General features: G+C 39.9%; 1 long non-coding RNA gene across 1 annotated transcript in view; it reads left to right on the forward strand.

Moving 5' to 3' along the window:
* LOC148190404 (uncharacterized) overlaps window positions 1-14668 on the forward strand; it is a 215390-nt gene that overhangs the window by 194750 nt on the left and 5972 nt on the right. Inside the window, exons 5-6 of the long non-coding RNA XR_015776558.1 lie at window positions 8168-8297; window positions 10315-10541. This is a non-coding gene — a long non-coding RNA (uncharacterized LOC148190404). The remainder of the gene's footprint in view (window positions 1-8167; window positions 8298-10314; window positions 10542-14668) is intronic.

Consider the following 14668-nt stretch of genomic DNA (forward strand, 5'->3'; position numbering starts at 1 on the left):
ATGCCCATTCCCACTGTTCAAAACTGTAAAAGAAAGGAGGCAGAAGGCCATTTGTGTAATCTGCTGCCGCCTGACATGAGCGTGGTGATCACAGAAACACTGAAGGATCTTCATTCAGTCTTTAAGAGCCTCTTCAGAGAGCCACTAAAAGGCCAACTTAAAAGCAAGCGAGATCATCAAACTCTGCAACTTTTCTTAAAAGTCTCGAGCAGAGTGGAGGGTGAAGGGGTGGACGGGGTGGATGGAGGAGAGAGAAACTACTGCACGTCCTCATGCATCTAAAGTGGTCAGCAGTTTGAACCTGTCCGTGCCTCCTGTTCCATTATGGAATAGTAGCACAGGGGCCTGTTTGTTCGCCAAACACAATTAACAAGGTTTCTGCTGCACATCAATACTGCTATTTGCATAGGGTATTGATCTGAAGTCCTTATAATCACAAAATGTTAATTGCACCAATTAATTCTCAATCTGTTTGTGCCCTTGTCTGGCCGCCTTGAGCCCTGAAGGTCAGTGTGAAAATGAACTGCTCTTTGATTCTCCTCCAGGAAAAGATTTTTTCTCAAGACAACACAGTTTGCTACTCCGAAATCAAAAGGCCCTACCATCCTTTATCATTATTATCATTCCCTGTGAGTAGCAGCTAATGGGGTTGAAATCTTGTGATCTGGTTTGTCCTTTTATACAAGGTTTTTCTTGTCTCGTTCATTAACCAGGGCCGCCTCCTCTTCCCTGCACAGCCACGGCTATTTACACCTCAAAGACACAGTATCCCCCTTTATATTGACTAATAAGTCATTTTCTGAGACAATGCATTGCCCATTTGATTCATAGCCCATACGCGGCGCCTCTGAGTTTCCCTCTGTCTCTGGTCCTGCTGCTACACCATGTTATTACATGCTGAAACATGACCTCCTGGTTTATTGTCTGTTTGAGATGATCAGAATAATAAGTCAGAGCTGTCTACTCGGCTGCTCCTCCGTCTGTGATATGTAGGTAGGTAGGCCTCCCTCCTTTGTTGTGTGTGCTGCAAGATTTTTTTTTTTTTTTAATCCAAAAAGGACTTATATTGCTGTTGAAACATACATACATTTTATATGAGTGTAGAAAGTTTAAATAATTCTTTGTGAATATATAAATGTATAAATATCTAAGTGTATTTCTTATTTAAGTGGTGAGAATAACTTCTATTTCTGCACCGGCTTTTTTTACCGGTATTGATCGGAGTTAATTGCTTTTCCCGCTATCTTCGTACAGTCAACAACAAGAACGCAATTAAAGGTTTTGCAACGTGTTTCACTCACCGATATCTGTACATAACAGTGCATGAGGACCTCTCCTCTGGTCCCCGTCATCCATGCCTGAACACAGCCAAATGACAAATGAGCCACCCTGTGTGAAAGATGAATTTCAATCCACTACACCTGTGCCACCCCACCAAATGAAAGGACTGATTGCCTCCAATTGCATATTTAAAATGCTTAATTCCTCCATTAAGAAACCTATTTACATGAATTAGGGACAATTAGCATTTTCAGACCCACTTCAACTTTGTTCGCCCCCATCCATTAACATTTGAAAGTGCCGGCTGCCAGACACAAGAAAGCCCCTCCATCTGATTTGTGCTGACCCCCTATGACGGCTGCCTGGATGGACTTTTTTATCTGTGCTACCTCACTAAAGGAGGGGGCTGGCCCAGGGTCTATAGTAAGTCACCTCATTATGGATAATCAACGAAAGCCAGTGAATAAAAGACAACAGAGCAAAGGGCAAAGGGGTGTCAAACTCAGAAAAGTGAAGGCGCAGGTCTTGAACCTTACACGCCTTTTATCTGAGAGATATTACATTAATTTCATGTGTTGGAGCTCACAGGTTGTTGAACGGGGGAAAGAAACAATCTATGGCCTCTAAACTGTCAGTGGTTAAGTGGAAGTAATGAAGAAAAAAGTTAATGAAAGAGGAGCGGATGAGTATCGGGGTATGCATCTGTCAGGTTTCTGAAGTTATTAGACCTTGTAGCTCAGTCCAATCTACGCAGATGAAAATGAGGCCTCGGTAAAGACTGCTTGTGCAAAGCCTTGAGTATTTTCATTGGTCAGCAATTACAAAGTCTGATTCAAAGCACTTACAAATCCTTAGGATGAGCTATTTGATGGAGAAAAGCTGTCATCTACTAATGAAGACGACAGGGGCTGTCTCACTCTCATATGTAATGCTTTTTATTGCTGTAGTCACAGGCGGGAGAGGGAGAGAGGGAGAGAGCTTGTTTTGATGATTATACTCACTGTTGAAAATATATCAATATCTCTTTGAGCTGCATAAATCCGTGTGTGTGTGTGTGTGTGCGTGTGTGTGTGTGCACAGTGTGTTCTCACAGCTCTGCTCATGAATATCACTAAAACTACTTTTTGCATCCAAAAAAAAGTAAATAAAATTGAATGTTGTCATGTTTGACTATGACAAAAGTGGCTGAAAAAATTCCTACAAGTTGTTAAATATACACAAACAAACAAATTAAGTTTGACAATTTTATTTAAAGATCCAGGGTGTAGGATTTAGGGGGATTAGTGGAATCTTGCAGAGAAGATCAATTCTGGAAAGCTGAGACACACACCTGTCTAATACCTGCACCTGCGGACCTGACCAAACTTTACTGGTACTGTCAGATGTGAGACCTGAAGCTATACAATATTTTTGCTTTATTTCAGCCATTACTGATTGTTAACTCCTCAGGCTAATGCGTTGTATTGGCTGCACTCTGTCTCTTTCTCTCTTCCCATTTGATATTTGCATATTGAATTGCATCACATGACACATATGGATGGACATTTGGCACAGTCGGGGAGAATGAGAAAGAATTTTTTTAATAAATTACTTTTGAAAATAACCGAACCCGACCTAAGCCTGAAGCTTTGTCAGGCCTTGTTGAGTTTGAGTCAGTGAGCAGAGCTCCATGCTACGTACAGGAAACTGCTTTTACAGAACACACATTTTGGGTTAGCTGACAGTGAAGAATAACAGCTTGATGTAAGACTAAGGATAGTGTAAGGTTTAAAAAGTAAGGTCACCCAAATGATTTATGATCACCCCAAGGGGTACGAAGCCAAAAAGACAGAAAAACAAATGTCCGTAAAAACATCTTGAAAACCTAAAACCTGATTAAGCATTGAATTTGAATGTAAAAAGAAAATATGCAACAGGAGTGTGAAAATGCTTTGCTCTTGAACTCAGTTTGATGAATAAAGGAATGCAGCCGGCTTGAAATGGGCCTTAAACAGTTCAAACACCACTTTGTACAGCAAAAGGTAAACACTTGATGGTTGATCATCAGGTTTGAAAGAGCTTGCCCCACTGCTCTCCAGCAGAATTGTCTTTGCAAACACTATGAAACAGCTATACTAGCTGTCTCAGATGATGAAAGTATCTACTCATGCTACCATATATAAACACCATCATGTGATACAGAAACTGTAGTTGGCAGCCCAAATGTCAACCTGAATCCCTGATTATTTTTGTCATTATATAAGCTATAACCACTATGTAATACTCCAAATCTTGACGGAGGTTGAAAGCAACAACTAACCAAACCAGGTGGCCTGCTATGTTGTTAGTCACTGATATTTGGCTGAATTAAGGTTGTGATGTCAGATGGCCAAAATGTAATGTTAGGACGTCAAATGCCAACGTCAATTTGAACTAGAATACTGACATAATGACATCGATATTTTTTTGGTTAAAGCCAGGTGCACACCACAGTGTGTGGTTTTGGGCTGTCCGAGAAGAAAGTTGACCAATGTGAAAGAAATGTGGCAATATCTTCAGCCATGAGAAAGATTCAAGGATGGCTGTTTTCATGGTCTTGCAATCAAAGACAGCCTGGGATAAAATTCTGACTGTCAGAAATTTGGGATGCCCATCTCACTGTGTGACTGCTGTTTCAACCTACGACTGCTAACCAACCAATAGAAAAACAGCCTAAAATGACGCACTGATGAGCAAGTGCTGATCAAATGCTAATTGCTAATGGGTGCTAATACTTACTTAGGGCTCTCGTTGCAAAATTGGCGTGCCAATTTGGTATCTTTTTCTCAACCACGACAGCGTCCACATTTTCCTTCTCTTCCTCTTCAGACTTTTTTGGACAAACTTAAATGCCACTTTAGCGCTGCCTTGATTCATGTTTGTTTTCATTTTTGTCTTACCACTCCAGCAGTGCAGATGGATGCTGATGACCTTTAGTTCTTGCATATTGATGGTCACGGACGTACGTTGTAGCCTGCGATTCAGTACGCATTGTCAATGTGCAGTCTGCATACATACATGTCATACTCAAGTTTAATAGATCCATCTTGCACAGTGTAGCTTGCACTAAACTTACAAGACTGCTAAAATCTCACAGTCTATAGGAGGCTAAAGATGTGTTGTTAACTAACGAAATAATGTCTCAACATACCACCTCGTCTTGATGTAGAATAACGACATTCAGCAGTAAGGTATGGAGAACAAAATCCAATGTCTAAAAAGTGTCAGAATAAACACCTTTGGGATACTGTATTGACGCCACGTTGGAGCATCTGTATTGATTTTTCAGACTTGCTGCAGCTAGCTCAGTGAACAGATTCTGTCTTTTTGTACGGTCTGTCTTCCACCACCTTCTCCACCCAACATATTTTCCCAAGACAGAATCAACTACCCACAAAAACCTGAATGCATTCATATTAATTAACTCAGATTGCATTATGCTACATTGTTATTTTATAGTGAAGTGCATCGGGGCTCTGCAACAGTAGGGATGCAATTCGTAAAAGGTACCCTGTAGAGTTTTTATTGAAACCAAACACAGTGTGGTTTTCATCTACACTTGCTACAAACAAGAATGCATTTTTTGTACCCTAAAGTTTTTTTTGGTCAGCTTGCTAATATCTAACATGTAGATTACATTCTTGACCGTTGACATTAACCGATCCAGTGAAAAAAGAAATTCATCCTGCAGCAACTGTATCAATGGATTCTGTAAAAAGGCTCGTCCAAAAGTTTGCTAATGCCCCCACAGCAATGAGTCTGGTGTCCATATTAATTGCACAATGATTTCCAAAACAGCAAAATTTTATTTTTGTTTTTTTTTTACAAGGATATAAGAATAGATCATATGTGACAGATTGCAGTTTATATCCAGGGTGTGTAAAAATGTGCAGATATTCGCACTAGCACATCTACAGGAGGTCATACATATGTACAGACATTATTAGGCATGTAGACATGTGTGTAGATTCCTCTCCACCTACCAGATATATTCTCTTGATTTGCTGCTCTACAGTATGTCAGCTCACATTTTCCAATCCCTGGCTTCCCTCAGCTCCCCTTGCCTGTGTCTGCTCAACAATAATTCCTCCATGACTCATTAAATATGACATACAGTGCAAATATGAAACACAGATTTCTCTGTCTGAATAGGCGAGTTTAATCTGTTTGTTTTCACTCTTCAACACTTGATTGTGCCATCAATCGTTAAGTTCTCGTACCTGACAGGACACATTAATGTTTTTGAACCGAGCTGCCAATGTTTTAATTAATCTTAGATACACATTTTCTAGTTGTTGTTTTTTTTTTTTACAATTTTATGCCGTTTATTCTTGTCTCAATTCTGACATCTGCACTTGTTTGTTATTCTTATCCTCTACTTGCCACCGTCTGCTTGGTCATTATTTGAGTGTTGTTCTGCTCAGTATGGGGTTACTTGTGCCAACACGTCCATTTCTGTTCATTTGTTAAATGTTTTAAGGTGATGGCTTTTTGCTTGTAATGTCAACTTTTGAAACAGTGTGTCAGCCTGGAAAAGAAAAGCAGATTTGTTTGGTCCTGTCTGAATGACAGAAGGGTTTTTTGGGGGGGTTAAGATTATTTTTAGGGCTTTTTTTTGCCTTCATTGACGAGACAGTTAAGCATGAAAGGGGGAGAGAGAGGGGATGACATGCAACCAAGGGCCAAGGCCAAATCGAACCCCCAGCCGCTGCGGCAAGGACGTAGCCTCTGTACATGTGGCGCCTGCTCTATCAACTGAGCTACTGGATGCCCTGAAAGACAAGAAAGTTAGTGATTTGATTGAGTTGGCTATCACTTTTGAAACTTCGAACTTTAAATTAGCCAGTGAGTTGAAGAATGTCTGAAAGATAAGAAAAAAGTCTTTTATCTGGATCAACTGTAGGCTTATTATTGTCAGTGTATAGGTTATTTGGATGTTTTGCTGCATACAGTATGTTATTTGAGAGCATTTTTTTTTTGTACAGTGGCCTGGAGTATGGTGGCCAGCAAGGGCAAACAAGCTGCATATAGACACAACACAAGCAAATAAATAAAATCTTCACCAACTTGATGACACATAAAAACATTAATTTAATGACACTTACAGCATTTATAAAACATAAAACAACTCGATGACACATACACAGCACTTAGAAAGAGTTCTGCTAGAAACTTATCCCTCAGGAACAGTTGTTGATGATGTTTCTCCAATTCTCCAATTTTTTTTAAAGAAAGCATCCACAAAGACAAAATACAAGCAAACTGAGCTCTGTCCAAGCTGCATGCATCACTTTTAGTGTCTCCTGCAAACAGTTTTTGTTCTTGTGTGTGCTCCCCGCAGCGCATTTCTGCATTTGGTTTGTTTTCTAGTGTTTCCGGTGTTTTCTTGTTTTGCAGGATATTTAAATGATGCACATGTTTTGTCAACTTGTTGAAGATTATTCTTAATATCTTGTCTTTTTTATGTGTTGACATTCCAGGCAACCATATAAATGTCTTATAAAATTGGGGTGTTTTGCAATGCCATGTGGGATGGGCCAGATGTTTGGCATGACACAGGAATAAAAACTAAATAACCAGTGTAAGCAAATAATCTGACACACAGGCTTTTCCAAACCCTTAATATTTTTGGCTCACTCTTGCTGTTACTGTTAGACCACCGACAACAGATGAAGCAGCTCAGACTTGCTCCAATATTTCAGGGCACACCAAAGGACAATCAAATGCCATCGTCTCACTGGATTTAGCAGCTTTATTGTACTCTCTCTCCCCCTGACAATCTCCCTCCAACATATTTCAGAACAACTTCCATAGTTTCCAAAAATTCATGGCTATGTTTTTTTTTTGTTACAGTCTTTGGTACTTTTATTAGGTCTGTTGGTATCAACCTTAAAGTTATACCACTAAAAAAGCTGCCCGAGATAATGTGTCTCACCATAAATAACTAAAGGGATACCATTAACAATGCATAGACATCCACACACCCTCATGCTGCAATAAACACAATGCAGCCTGTTTGAATGCGCTCATTGTCTGTATTGCAAGGACAAGTCCTATCATAATTGTGCTATTGATTAAACATAACTCACTTTGTCTGATTATGATTACAATTTAATATTGACTTTCCGCGTGCAATGAATTCACTCTCCTGGTGTCAGTCTTGTTGACTTGTATGATCTATGATTCATCAATACCATTGATTCTCCCAAAGTTCATCCATCCATATGTGACTGGCACATCAGTATTTTACATAAAGATTGAGGGGAGGCAATCTGCATGTCAGCAAAATGTCACCATAATTGAGCGTGGCTGATGTTATTGTCCCTTAACGAAGTTCTGACTGTTTTATAAACAGGGCTGGGACAAGAGGCATCAGTCACAAGGGAGACTGTTAACGTTACCAAGGACAAGAGCATCTCGCATTCAAACAGGAGCAGCAGATGGGCCACTCGCTCCCTCACATGCAGTCTGAATGCACTCTGATCTATAGTATCTAGCTATCTGTTAGAGTTGTTACATTTCACAAGTCACAGCTCTGTACAATTTCGATACAGCAAACAAGTACAAATGCCAGAGAAATTTCCTTCATTTTAAGATTTTTAATTCATTAAAACTAACATCAAATGTTTGATCTATCTTTGACCTTTGAACAGTGATGGAGCTATACCTGAATGATCCATCTTCTGGGGTGTTTTCTTGAGCGGCATAAAAAAAAAACCCAGCTCTTTATAAAACGTAAAATGTAGCATTGTATTTATAAACAATACAAACAAACCAAGCAAGTCTGTTTATTTAAATGCCAGAAATGTATTTATTTATTCTTTAAATGCTATTTTATTTATTTATGTTTTTTGCATTCATTCAATAGGACAGCTATAGCATGAAAGGGGCAGAGAGAGAGAGGGGATGACATGCAGCAAAGGGCAGAGGCTGGAATCAAACCCACGGCCGTTGCGACAGAGACGCAACCTTTGTACATGGGGCGCCTGCTTTACCAGGTGAGCCAATGGGTGCATTATATTTTCTTAATTTTAAATGTATTAATAGTTTGGGCTTTTGATGTTATTGTTGTTGTCTTTTGTACAAAGCAGGAATTACGGTCTGGCTGAAATGGGCTCCTGTCAACTTGTAACCGGACTCAAATACATTAAGCATGTTTGTAAAGCCTTTGTTATCTGTTACAGAGTTGGGTCATGTTACTAATCGCCTCTGTGATGTCTTTCGCCCTGTCTGAATCAGTTGGTAATGTTTGCCTGAATTCTGCAAAGATAACGATGAGCTTGTAGATTGTGTTGGTCCTTGTTTTTGTTTACTTCCACTGATTGACACACTGGTATTAGGTCACCATAAATGAGTTGTCACGTTTTAAGTTTTCCCACTGATGTTACCTACTGTTGTGTAGCAGATGCAAAGTACAGTTTTTTATTGTTCTTTTTGTTTTGTTTTTGTCCATCACTCTCTCACCATTGCCCTAATAATTCACAACCAAAGTGGCTCCAAATGGCAGACGTGGGTTACCAGAACATCCTCTTTTCTGGCATGGTAATGCAGTTAATAACCTTAATCCTGCAACAAGCTAGTTTAGGGTGGCTTTCCTCCCATTGTGTGCAGGCCCTCAGGAAATCTTTCACAGTGGCCACTCGGGGTATTGCAGTGAAAAAAATCCCTGTGAGGAAGATGTCTGCAGAACTGTTGACAGGACACCTCCAACTGCAAACAACGAATATTTCTGTTATCAATTTTGAGCCTTGGTGGTCTGATATTTGTAACACTTTCCCAAAGCTGAGAAAAGCAATTTTAAAATCTGTGACGTCATTACGATGTAAAGTCTATGAGGTGGGCGGGAACTCGTGGGCGGGGCCAACAGGAGGAACACTACTGCACATAGTCAGTGGACCACATACCGCAGAAGGAAATACGGAAGCTAAAAAACTTATTTGCCATATGAGCCCGACCAGCAACTCCATAAGAATGAGTAGGCGCAATCCTTAGTCCACCATCTAGTAACTATGATTGTATCTCAGTGGAGCAGAATATTTTGGTTTGGGGTTGGGAGGGGCAGACAGCATGTTGCCTGTTACATCATGTGGGTTGCTTTGTTGAGCACATGGCACTGAGAACATTATTTTAAACACAATTTAAGCTGTATATGTTATTTTACAAATGTAATGGGTTTACTTCAAAGAATTGTTCAGTTTGTTATCAAGCGGCAACTTCTGAGGCTGAAAAATGAAGCCAGTGCAGAAGTGCCAAAAACTGCAGTTCGTCAAATGGCCACTTCAATTGAGACTGGCTCCAAAACAGAATAAACACCCACAGACCCTCATGTTAAAATGCCCGACTTTACAGCACAAATAAACACGTTTACAGTCCGGTGCAAAAAACAGTTTTAGTGTCAATGGTAGATTTCAACCTTCATGAAAACTGTACAGGGCGGAGGAGTAATCTTTTTTGGGTGTGTGTTTTTATTATGCATCCATTTACATTTTAAGAAGGCCCAAAGATACACATGCTTAAGGGCGGGGTCATTTGAGTGACAGGCTGTCTGTAGATATACCTCAGTCAGACCGACTCCTCGACCCTTTCACAGCTGTGTGAAATTCCATCTATCTGTCTGTCTGTCTGTCTTTGTCTGTTCATTTGTCCTCAGTAATGGCGAAGATGTGTTTACACAGTTTACAGAACAAAAGGAGAACATGCCGCACTATAATATCACAAGAATGACAGCACACAGAAGCTAATTGGAAAAGGCCTGTCACTGATTACAGACACACTCTGTTTGTATGTCTGTGCGTGCGTGTGTGCGTGCGTGCGTGCGTGTGTGTGTTGCATGTGCCCTGTGTGTGCCTTGCGTGGGTGCTTGGCGAGTCAGTCCACACGCACCTGTGTATCTCTGGCAATTGCTCTGCTGGTGGACACCGCTGTGACAGTGGGCTGCCCTCGGAGGTCTCTGGATATCCAGTGTAAATCCAGCCCAGTGGAGCTGTGAAAAAAGCTAATAATATGTTATTGCAGTCTAGGTCCCCCTGTCGCCTCTCCATCAGAGCACCACTGTCACCTTACACATGGACCACGGTGTGATAATGGACAATAATGCGGAGTAGCTGAGAGTGAGAAGTCCAATCTGCCTCCTGAGTGGTAAAAGGGCTGGAGGAAAGCACACCCTGTATGCTGTGTGAGAGCCCCTGACTCCGAGGCCATGTGTCATCCTATCCTGCACCTCTGGGCGTCCCTTCCAATAAGTAAGCACACTTCCGATTGATTATTATCTTATTTCGCAAATCGTGAAGGTTTAGTCTTGACAAGAGAGAGCCCGTGTAGGTTTTCTCTGTGCAAAACTCACTAATTGCATTCTTTTCCACCGAGAAGCTAGGCTAATTTGTGAATACTACTCCACAGCTTTGTTTATGTCATTACTGTTTTTTTTAGGCATCCAGATACTTAAACCAGCTACACAGAAGACCATTGCCTAATTGTTTCATCATGATGTGTTTATTCATATTTAATGTAGAAGCATTTTCTCCTGCAAAAACATGGTCATTAGCAGAAGAGCTTCACAAAGAAATAAATACGCAGATTTGTTGCGAGTGTTTAAATCTCTCAAAGAGAATCTGAAATCATGTTATCAGTAGTGACTTCAGGCGTGTTTGCAGTTAGTGAAGCACACATAAGCCGACGAGCTATTGTTGTGCTTTCTTTGTTTAAGAACAAAGTTTTGTAAAATAACCTTCAGAACATAAGTAACAACTTCGTTTTCAAACCTAAACACATTGAATATGCTTCCTTTGATCAAGCAAATGTTTCTGGTTTGGCTTACAGTGAAGTATTTCCCTGCAGAGAAATGTTAAAACATAACAAAACAAAAGTAGCAGCAAAACTGTACATATAAAAACAAAGTGGTGCAACTTTTAGCCAGACTCAGGCCTCTATGTGACAGCTGAAGGCAACATCTTCCCCACAAAATGTTAGACTCACACCCCAATCTGTTGTCAGAATAACGCCTGCTAATGCACAATGTGAATATTTTTCTGTATATTGATGGTTTTGTGCTTTTAAATGCTGCTAAGGCCGTGCTCCACTATCTCTGCATGCAGGTACACACACACACACACACACACACACACACACACCTACCTTTACGACATCAAATTACAATAAGAACCACAGTGAAAACAAGTCCTGTGACATTATCCCTGATTCTGATTCAGATTTGAATGCTTAATTGGTCTCCGGGGCAGAATTTAAAGACTTAGACAATAACTGCAGTACTGTTAATAGACAAACAAATGATAACAAAATACAAATGAGAAGTACAAATGCAAGAAGAAAAGTGTATTATTTTACAATAGAACACATATTAAATAACATTTTAAAGAGTAGAAAATTATGAGAAAATATAAAAGCATAAAAAAGAAATATATTGTATAAGAAATAGAAATACATTCAAAAAAATATGTGCAAGAAATATGTACAAGTATGTGCATCATACTACAAGTGTACCACATAAGAAAAAGTTCATTTGAAAATAAATTCTCACATATTTCTTTTGAAAAATTTGAATCTTTGTCATTTTTACACAAAACAAGATGGAAAAATTGTTTGTTTTTGTAGAAAGTAAGCTTTTTAATGCAAGTAAGATTACAGTGACAGGACACTGCAAAAAGACATTTTTAATCTCAAGTTTAGCTTTTTTTTTCTGGTTAAATAAATAATAAAATAATGGACATAAATAACCCATTTATGAGGTTTGGGCTATGTGTATGGCACTGTTGCTTATGGCTAACTCTGTGTGATAGTTTTATTCTGTGTTTTGTTTTACCTGGCTGCAAAACAAATTTCCCGTAGGGGACAATAAAGTCGAAAGTTGAAGTTGATTGTGTTTACATGAGCACAAAGAATTCACATTATTCATATTTCCTGTAAACATCCCTGTTTCTTTCAAAGTACTCCAACTAGTGTATTCAGATTTCTCATAAATGGAATATAGTGTTAACGTGCTCAAACACATAACCAGGATACATAAAAAACCTGATCATATACAGGATATTCATCACGTCCATGTAAACAAACTCTGTGAGGCCTTTCTTCTTCTTCTTCTTCTTCTACTCTTTATCTGTCAAAATTATTATCCCTTACAGCCATTGTGCTACCTCTTAAAGAAAAATATGACAATGAAGTGTCGATCTTTATAACAGCAACTGTATATGTATGTATATGTTCCTTTTAACTGTGCATATACATTGGTGTTATAACCATGCTAATTGTTAGATTTAAAGAAAAAAAGGGGTTTAACGGTAATACTTGATTTAAGGCTCATCATCACAATCTGACATTCAGTGTACATACAGTATATGAGGACATAGCATCTCAGTGGGTGCAAAATGCAGTTTAATTTACAATCTAATATTTGTGTGTACTTCTAATTCCTAAATCTTCAATGGAAGCATTAAGATAACAGAATAGTTCAGTTGTCATACATGCAACGCAGCGCTTTCTAACCTCATCAGGTTCGAGTAATTATGAGACGGTAAATTGCATCTGACTTTCTATTTGTAATTATTGTGATGTTGAGAGGGCACGGGGGGCATTTTATTTTCTGTCTGATGATTGAATTCCTGTCTCTCTCCCGTGCCGAGTTGTATTTTGATGCGTGACCACGGGCTTTGTGGTTTTCCAAGCCTCATGGGACCAATTCCCATTATTTACTTGACTGTGACCCCGTATCGTGACCCCTCAAGTCTCTCATTCTCCAGAAGCCTACTTTTAAATTGCCCATCTAATGGCAACCTGCATTTTTACTGAACTGTAATGAATGCTCCAATTACACTGAAGGTGATGGAGGCGATTTTCCTATGATAGAAGGGGTGATTGGATCTCCCACACTCCATTTCACTATCTCTCTGCTCTTCAGGCATTCCCACAGACCTGTGGTCAGCACTAGCTGTTGGGGAGGAAACTAAGCCTCCACTTGTGGTAATGCACCCTCTCAGTGCGCTGCCAAGCCGTGCACCAATGAGGTGACTGCAAAATTAAGTGCTTGAAATAAATGAATTCATTCTGGCAGAAATGTGTCAAATGACCTTTCCGCTGCTCATTACACATGGTGCACATTACACCAGAGGAATGCTCCTGTTGTCTGGGCTCCTTTGTCCCTCCCTCCTCTCTGCCTTGTCAAAGGGGAATGGTAATTAATTGAAATCATTTCCATGTGTAAGGTTGTGTAGATCCCTCCTCAAGGTGTGTCAATGGGTCGATAGATATTTGGAGTGTATAGCAGAGTCAGGTGATAAGAACTCCAGTCATACTGTGCTAAATGACTGCCAAAGCTCCATAAAACCAATTCAAGGGCAGAGGAGTTTGAGGGCAGGAAGTAACAGAAAGAGAGAGAGAGAAGGGGGGGATTGTCCCCAGCGGACGATGTTCTGACAGCAGTGACGATGGTCACTATCCACAGGAATTGAAATGTTTTGGATCACTCAAGGCTGGGCACATTTTTCATTTTCCACCCTTTTTTTCCCTCTGATTAAAAGGTTGTTTGTGAGAACTGAACAGTCTCTCCTTCGAGGTGGTTTCCTCCTGCTTGACTGAATGCAGGGCATTTCACCCAGCTCTGTGCACAAGAGAGCAGAGCTTATCCTAATGCAGAGGCTGCCTGTCTGCCTGCCAAGGAGAGATGTGGCTTTAAGAGGCCCATACATGGTGTTGATTAGTTTTACTGAGCGGGTATGCAGAGACCAATAAATTAAATATGAATAAATTAAAAATGTACTCTAGCAGAAAATTGCTTTGAAAACAACCACCTCCCCATTAAAATATGTATAGTAATGCCTTTTATGTGAAGTAACTTGGGATTAGATATCACTGTAAATTAACACGCCACCCAACCGTAGTCAAGAACTTTTCACTTTTAACAAGGACTTATAAAAGAGGTATTTACTCCAGTGTGTTCAGTAATTAATTTGATATTCAAATGAGCTTACAGTATGTATTATAATTGCAAATATCCCAAATAAGAGTAGTTTTAAAAAGGGGTAGTGTCAACAAAGATTGATGAGGCTTCCTTTGAAATTACCATCTGTTTCAAATGTTTACTTGAGGCGGGGTCCCCCCCTCTTCTTCTTTGGAAATGGAGGAATCATGGTTTCCTCCCGCCATTTGGCCATATGTATCTGTTAAAAATTGTTCGTTGAGGGGGAAGTGGAGATGGGGGACACATGAACACATCTCCACACACAACGTAAACATTGAAGGGGATCAGGAACATCAGCATGTGTGATGAGCTCCCACAGATAACGTCTCCGCAACATTTCCATGACATTGTAGCTGTGTTACCTCATTACCACAATGTCACAGCAGCAGTGTGAGGATG

Source organism: Plectropomus leopardus, chromosome 1 (genome assembly GCF_026936395.1).
Source record: "Plectropomus leopardus strain MGB_pleo_1.0 chromosome 1, ASM2693639v1, whole genome shotgun sequence".
Taxonomy (NCBI): domain Eukaryota; kingdom Metazoa; phylum Chordata; class Actinopteri; order Perciformes; family Serranidae; genus Plectropomus; species Plectropomus leopardus.